This window comes from Bubalus kerabau, chromosome 14 (genome assembly GCF_029407905.1).
Source record: "Bubalus kerabau isolate K-KA32 ecotype Philippines breed swamp buffalo chromosome 14, PCC_UOA_SB_1v2, whole genome shotgun sequence".
Taxonomy (NCBI): domain Eukaryota; kingdom Metazoa; phylum Chordata; class Mammalia; order Artiodactyla; family Bovidae; genus Bubalus; species Bubalus kerabau.
The window spans coordinates 1,917,907-1,926,659 of NC_073637.1; the positions used below are offsets into that span (position 1 = coordinate 1,917,907).

An 8,753-nucleotide genomic window follows, 5' to 3' on the forward strand; every position below is an offset into this window, starting at 1 on the left:
ACCCAAAATATCTGGTATTAAACTCCGTAGTTCATGGCTGAAGGTCATGGATTATGGTTTCTGCTTAATTTACACATGAAGGCAGAGCTGAGGTCTCTATGGAAGGCTGTTAAACACTATAAGCAAACACAGAGATGGGGATATTGAAAAATATCAGTTATTACCAGATATTCGCAACTATCTGGGAAGACGAATGGATGATCTTTATGAAAATGTAACTCCAAACAACTGATCCACTTGAGGAGATAATTCAATTGGGAAATTAAGTAAGATTTGGTTGATTTACATTATTTACAACATATTCATTCAGTTACTTTGATAACTTCTGCCTCCTTAAGATGATTATTTACAATTCTGAAACACCATTCTTTTTTGACATTTAAATATTCAGCAAAATATGCAAAATAATATTTGCAAAGTATCTTGCAAGTACAAAAATAAGACACATACATATTCAGTTCAGTTCAGGCCCTCAGTCGTGTCTGACTCTTTGAGACCCCATGTACTGCAGCACACCAGGCCTCCCCGTCCCGTCACCAACTCCCGGAGTCCACCCAAACCCATGTCCATTGAGTCCGTGATGCCATCCAGCCATCTCATCCTCTGTTGTCCCCTTCTCCTCCTCCCCTCAACCTTTCCAAGCATCAGGGTCTTTTCAAATGCGTCAGCTCTTCTCATCAGGTGGCCAAAGTGTTGGAGTTTTAGCTTCAACATCAGTCCTTCCAATGAACACCCAGGACTGATCTCCTTTAGGATGGACTGGTTGGATCTCCTTGCAGTCCAAGGGACTCTCAAGAGTCTTCTCCAACACCACAGTTCAAAAGCATCAATCCTTCGGCCCTCAGCTTTCTTTATAGTCCAACTCTCACATCCATACATGACTGCTGGAAAAACTATAGCTTTGACTAGACAGATCTTTGTTGCTCGTAAAGTAATGCTCAAAATTCTCCAAGCCAGGCTTCAGCAATACGTGCACCATGAACTTCCAGATGTTCAAGCTGGTTTTAGAAAAGGCAGAGGAACCAGAGATCAAATTGCCAACACCTGCTGGATCATCGAAAAAGCAAGAGAGTTCCAGAAAAACGTCTATTTCTGCTTTATTGACTATGCCATAGCCTTTGACTGTGTGGGTCACAATAAACTGTGGAAAATTCTGAAGGAGACACACACATAATATAGCCAAATATTAATATGGCCTATCTTTGTGTGGAGAACAGTTAACAACATTTTTATGACATAGTAATAATATGATTCTTTAAAATCCATCATCTGTCCTATTAATTCTAAAAAATATTACATTTTTTGAGAGAGAAACATTAGAAAATATCCTATTACCTAAAATAAATCTATAGTATTAAATATAGTTTAACTCATTATATAGAATACAAATCTATACTATTAATAGTTACATTTTATATCCAAAACTATGCACATTTTCATAAGAAAATGCAGCAATCTTAAAAATGTATTTCAAACAAAATGTATACTTTGCCCTAGAAAATCATGAAAATCCTATAGGTATGGATGTATACACATTAGACTTCCCTGGTAGCTCAACTGGTAAAGAATCCACCTGCAATGCAGGAGACCCCTGGTTGATTCCTGGGTCGGGAAAATCCCCTGGGGAAGAGATAGGCTACCCACTCCAGTATACTTGGGCTTCCCTGATGGCTCAGTTGGTAAAGAGTCTGCCTGCAATGTGGGAGACCTGGGTTCAGTCCCTGGCTTGGGAAGATCCCCTGGAGGAGAACATGGCAACCCACTCCGATATTTGTGCCTGGAGAATCCCCATGGACAGAGAAGCCTGGTGGGCTACAGTCCATGTGGCCACAGAGTCAGAAACACCTAAGCACAGCAGCAGAATATATATATATATATATATATATATATTCCCATCACTGAGTCTGATCTATATTTTGTCAAATATTATTTTAGGATTATTCTACACTTGAATTTAGATAGTAAGTGAAAGTCTTTTACTTTGAGATAAATCATCTGTTTTGAGGAACTAAAGGATTTATATTTTCTTCTTTTTTGTAGCAAAGTCAGTTGTAGTTTATTTATTCCTTGATCATGTATACTTAATATCAAACCCAGTTCAAATAGCATGAGTTTGTATATATATATATATATATATATATATATACACACATATATTTCCCCCAATACTTACAATGTTACTTCACAAACAGATCACACAGTGACTTGCTTTTCAGACTGTAAGACTTGCCATGTCGACTATAAGGCTGGACTTTACACTATGTTGTATTTAGATCTATATATTCTTTTCACTTAAGTAAAATAATAGCAGTTCACAAATACACACAAAAAAATCTCTAGGTACTTGATTAAAAGAAACCTAGAGTTGTAGGATACGAGGCTAGGTATATAGTTCTGAAAGGAGTTTGCAGTATGTGATTGTTCTTATTTTCCTATAACTGCCTTTTTGTTTTTGTTTAGTCGCTGAATCATGTCCAGCTGTTTTGCATCCCCATGGGCTGTAGCCCACCAGATTCCTCTCTCCATGGGATTTCCCAGGCAAAAACACTGGAGTGGGTAGCCATTTCCTTCTCCAGAGGATCTTCCTGGCCCAAGGATTGAACATGTGTCTCCTGCATTAGCAGGTGGATTCTTTAACTGTCTTTTACCTTGTAACATATTATTACCTTTTATACCTTGAGGCCAAGTATTTTGAGAGCGAAGTCTCCCCCAGGTTTAGCCTTCAATACAGGCAGGATCACTCTCCCTCCAGATTTTTCAGTGTGTTTTTACTCTGTAAAAAGTTTCCTTTTCTTTTTTTTTAAGCAAAGGGGATTATTAGTGAAAAGTGAAATCAAGGAAAACGCATTGAGAGGAAAATAAAGAAGGAACCACTGAAGGCAAGCTGTTGTTGGAGGCTTGGCTTTTACACATTCTGCCTGATGTTCCCATTAGCAGGAGAGACTCAGCAACAGAGGGAGTGATGAGAAGACAGTCACTGGCGTCAGAGATGAATGACCTTCAGATCATTAAGCTCCCTTCCCAGAACCTTTTATTGCACCAAACTCTTCTTATGGAATTTTTCATCTCCATGTTTCTAAGTGTGTAGATAAGCGGGTTGAGCATGGGGACAATAATTGTGTAGAAGAGCATAAACACTTTATCCTCTGGTAATGTTGTGGCAGGTCTAATGTAAACAAAGATGACAGGTGTGAAAAAGAGGATCACGGACTGTGATGTGGGAACTACAGGTGGAAAGTGCTTTATGGCGGCTTTCTGCAGAATATGTGCACACATTATACAGAATCAAAATGTAGGAGGCCATCAAAACCACAAAGAGCACCAGTCCCATCAAGCCAGAATTGGCAATGACAAAAAAGCCAATTTTGTGTGTATCAGTGCAGGCTAGTTTCAACAAAAGATATGCATCACAGAAATAGTGGTCTATTTCACTGGGGCCACAGAAAGGTAAAACAATCGCAAGAAGAAAGAGACCAAGAGAATGAAGACATCCCCCTGCACACGACGCTATGAGAACTGAGTGACGTTTTTGCCTGTTCGTGGTGATGGCGTCGTGGAGAGGTTTGCTGATGACCACATAGCAGTCACAGGCCATCCCTGTGAGGGTGAAGACCTCATTCCCCCCTCCCCAAAGAAGTGGGTGGTGAAAAGCTGTGTCATGCAGTTTTTATAGGAAATGGCCTTTTTCTCCATCAGTAAGTCAGTCATGAGTTTGGGTGTCACAGTGGAGGTGTAGAAGAGATCTGAGAGTGCAAGGCAGTTAAGGAAGAAGTACATGGGCTGGGTGATTAGCTGACTGCATGTAATAGAAATCACAATGATCAAATTCCCCAACCAAATAGCCAGGTAACAGAATAAGAAAAATAAAAAGCAGAGGATCTGGACTTTCTTGTCCATAGAAAGTTCTAAGAGGATAAATTCAGTAACATTATTTCTATCTTCCATGATCTGATGTTCAAGAAAGTTATCTGAAATGACAAAACCAATGAAACGAATCATTGATGAGAAAATGGAAACCTAATATCTACTTTAAATGGCACCAATGTGCCGGTGCTAGACGGCAAAGTCGATCAGGTCCCGAGAACGTGCACGGCGGGGCTGAGAAAAGAAACGAAAGCAAGAGAAATCTCCAACAAAGATGGGGTCGAGAGGTTCAGACACGTCTCCACGAAGGGACGCAGTCTGACACCAACTTTATTCAGCATCTCATATTTATACAGAAGAGCGTGAGAAAGACAAGACAGTTAACATTTTCTTTGTTTGACCTACACATCTTACAAACAGTCACAAGAAATCTTGAGAGCATGGGAATGGCACCCTGTTATTATTTCTTACACCAGATAATATTTCTCTGTGCGTGAGAAGTTTGCACAGAACTCCAGGTGCCTGCAGTAAATAAGCGCCTAATCTCTGGGGTGGCGGGACAGAGAGCTATGTTTGCAAGCAAACCCTCAAGGACTGAGGCAGCTCCCAGAGCTGTGTCCTTCGGACAAAGGACCCCGTTCTGACGGGCAGCTCCCCGCACCAATGCCTTTTAAAGACAAGTTATTTTGAGACCCACTGAAATCATTTTCATTTAATACGAGTCTTTTGAATATCTAGTACTAATATTCCTCGAAGAGCTAAGAATACAGTGATAAATTAGACAAAGTTCCAGTTTTTATATAATTTAAATTATTTTGTGAGGAAGCCAGGAATTATGTTTATCAAGAATTTTTAAAAAAGAGATAATCTTAATAGTGTTAAGTAGGGCGACATATAATGTGCCAATTTAGGATGTAAAATAGAGGTAACTATAGAATTTGCTTGATTAAGTGGTTTCTAATGAAGTCACAAAATTGGTGTAGGGTGTGTGGGTGGGCTTTGCAGTGCTGGCACAGAGTCAATGTTAAATAAATATCAATTAAATAAAAATCTGGAAAGTGAACAATGTGCTATAATTTTGAAGGAATAATACAATACATAATCATCCTTTAGTCAGGTAATTCATGATAAAACTGAAGAACAAATCATTTTTATGAGTGGACTCATGATCCTTTTTGACTTTTAAGGTAGTTAAGTTGCTCAGTAGTATCTGACTCTTCGCGACCCAGTGGACTGTAGCCCACCAGGCTCCTCCATCCATGGGATTCTCCAGGCAAGAATACTGGAGTGGGTTGCCATTTCCTTCTCCAGGGGATCTTTCTGACTCAGGGATCAAACCCAGGTCTTCTGCATTGCAGGCAGATGCTTTAACCTCTGAGCCACCAAGGAAGCCCTTTTGACTTTTAAGAGGAAATAATTCCTTCATGCGAAATACTCCATGAAACTTTCATATTTCTTAAACAATATTTGTACCATCTCTAGGTTAATATATTGACAACTATGCTTTTCCTGTTTGTCTATATTTCTCTTGCAAGATTATTTCCTCTTTCAAAATCAATTAACATTCAGAAGTTATTTGAGTTACATCTTATCAGACTGTAATTATACTTGCCTAGTTTGGAAATCATATACTGAGGAATGGGCTCCTCTAATTCCAAAATAGTTCCCCCAAAACACAATACAACAAACAAGATGTAGCACTCCTTCCCTTAATTTCTTAGAGAATTCACCCACACAATCTGCATGTGGAGTAGAGTTCCCTTTGGTCACATCTTCTCTAGCATTCGTTATTGACAGACTTTGCAATGAGGACTATTCGAACTCGTGGAAGTGGTCCCTCCTTGTAACTTGGAGTTGAGTCGCTCCAAATATTAGTGTTATGGAACAAGATGACATTTTGGAAATGCAGAGAAATTCTATCATCTCCCTGCCCCAACTGCTCTTGTATTTTTCCATCATATTGAATATATGATCACATCCCTTCATGCTTGTTCCCCACGTTAGTCTCTGATGTCTTTTAACTGGAATGCCCTCTGCACTCTTTGGCTTCCATCCCATAGGGCATTTTTCATTTCTTGAATGTTCTAAGTTTCCCTGGTCGCATAGCCTTCCAAGATGCTATTTTCCCTGCCTGAAATTCTTCCTGCATCTTAACCCTGGTTTACGTAGGTTCAACCTATGGACCTCAACTCAATTGTTACTCTGAAAAGCCTTCCCTGACACCCAGGTTTTGGTGAGACAAGAGGCCCCTCGATAAGTTCTCAAAGGATCTGCCTGTGATGTATCATTAGATTCGTCTCAGTGAAAGCAGGAACTCTGTGTCTGCTTCTCTCCGCCTTCTAGTTCCAGAAACTTATTACATGCCTCCCAGCTCATCGTAGGTGCTCAGGATTTACTTAGTGTGTGAAAGACAGAAAAGTTCTTGGAAGCGTCAAGGTGTCACTTGGCTTGGCACTTTTGATCTCTTTGTATATTTGGCGATTCAATTCTTTATTTCCTGGGTTGACGTGTACACTATAATCAAGGCACAATCTAAGGCACTAAGACATATCCATAAATATAGGTTCTTGCTTTCAAGGAACTCGTACAGCAGATTTCTACAATTTAGGTTCTTGCTTTCAAGGAACTCGTACAGCAGATTTCTACAATTTAGGGCTTTTCAAATGCTCTGCAAGAACGTGAACGTTGACTATGATCCATTTTCACTTCAAAGAAAGATATTTTGATTTCCATAGAAAAGGTGGAGACCTTGCAACCTTTAGTCCAATACTTATACCTTGACCATTTCAAGCAAGTCTTGTGGTTCCTTCTGGAGGTGTGTGGCTCTTGCAGAAATGTGAAGATCTTCCATCGTCCTCAGACTTTGGTGTCATTTGCAATCATAAAGAAAGCTTCCAGATATAGGTTCCAGACCACCACCACACACAGTCAGTAGCCAAAGGAGTGGATTCCAGGAATATGCGTTGTTAACCAGCATCACCGTTGATATTTCTGCTGCACACTCAATGCAGTAGCAAGGGCCTGGATTGTCCACTGGGTCTCATGTGGAATGGAAAGAAGGGCTTCCCCCCCCTCCCAAACATCCACCCCACTCTTGACAGCCTTGTGACTAGAAACGGGCCCCAAAACAAGAATCAGACAAACCAGATAAGCCCAGATGGTAGTCCATGAGATGAAGGAACTAAGCAGCTGGTTGGGATGGCGCCAAGGGGAAAGGTTGCTCTTTTTGTCTCCCGCTCTACTCCTTTCTTCCTGGACGCCTTAGGGGTTCATCATGGAGATTTGAAATAAAGTTCACCAAAGTCATATGTGTTGAATCAAGATTTTGCATTTCACCATCTCTCAAAAACGAAGAGTGCTTAACCTGCACAGGTTTCTTTCAAAAAAGTCAATTGCTTTTCAGTTCTGGGGTTTCTCTCTTGCCTTGTTCAAGTAGCCTTAAGAGTAAAAATCAACGAAAACTAAAGAAAGATTCAAAGATACCAACAAAGGACACCTTCTGTTTCTTCAATCATCTTTCCACTTAGTAGCACACGAGCTCTTTTCTTTGTATTTTGCCTAGGGAATTCGCAATGTGCTGGTTCAGATGGCAAGGCATCCGCCCGCAGGAGACTCGGGTTTGATCCCTGGGTCGGGAAGATCCCCTGGAGAAGGTAATGGCAACCCACTCCAGTATTCTCGCCTGGGAAATGCCACGGACAGAGGAGCCTGATGGGCCGCACTCCATGGGTCCTATAAGATTGGGCTCAACCCAGCAACTACGAACAGAAGTATTTCCAAAGACCACACTCGTGTGTGTGTGTGTGTGTGTGTGTGTGTGTGTGTCTGTCTGTCTGTCTGTGTGCCTGCCTGTGGTTCGTCTGCTCTCTCAGGAAGGTCGGGTGCTTGGCAGGCGGCGTGGGGACAAGGGGGGCGCCTCGGTAGGGCAAAGGGGCGGGGCTGAGGCGCTCCGGTCGACCGCGCCTCCGTGTCTCCCGGTGGGTTTGGGCAGCGGGCAGGTGCCGGGCAAGTTGGGCGCTCAAGATTCGCTGCGCCTAGGCCCGCAGGAGGTTCAGAGGCCCCTGGGCCGCGGGGATCGGGAGGCGGCGGGCCCCTAAGACCGACACCTCCGGGGTCGCGCGGCCCTGAGCAGCGAAGGGGATGGGGGGGGAGGCCCCGCTCAGCCAGCGCGGCCGGGTCTGGAGTGGCCGGGGGTGGGAGGGCGCCGAGACCTCCGCACCCCTCAGCCCACCCCCCAGGCCCCGCGCGCACGCACGCACGCCCTCCCGGTCACTGGGGGGTCCTGGAAGCCCATCGGGCCCCCGGGCCCGGCCAGGCGGTTGCTGGTCTGGTGTTGGCGGTGTTCGGGGGCCGGGCCGGCGTCAGCAGGCTGGAGTGCGGTCGCGGGTCGTGCGGCTCAAGTACAGCACGGCCCCCCGAGGAGAGGGGCGGCCCGTTGGCCCGACCTGCAGGTCAGAGCGAAAGGGAGGGGAAGCGCAAGTCTCTTAGGGCGCCCCGCGGCGGCCGCGTCCGTCTCCCGCCCTACCGGCCTGAAGGCGCCCGATCTCGTCTGATCTCGGAAGCTAAGCAGGGTCGGGCCTGTTTAGTATCTTGGATGGGAGACCACCTGGGAATTCCGGGTGCTGGAGGCTTTTTTGCCTACCAGAAGAGGTCCTTTAGCCCCCGCCCCGCGTCCCAATTCTTGGACCCACACCCCCCTCGCCCCCCCGCCACCCCCGCAGCCCCAGCCCCTCCCGGGGCGGGGGGAGTGAGTGGGTGGCCGGGGCCCCGACTCCCGCTGCAGACCTGGGTTGCCTCCCCGCGGCCCGCGAGCCCCTCCGCATTCGCATTCGGCTTTCAGGAAACCAGACGACCGGCCGTCCCGTCTCCCTCTGGGGCTCCTTTGGCTT

General features: G+C 44.5%; 1 pseudogene; it reads left to right on the forward strand.

The window, feature by feature from the left end:
* Window positions 1-8,375: 8,375 nt before the first annotated feature.
* LOC129627414 (uncharacterized) lies at window positions 8,376-8,495 on the forward strand (annotated as a pseudogene).
* The last annotated feature ends 258 nt before the right edge of the window (window positions 8,496-8,753 follow it).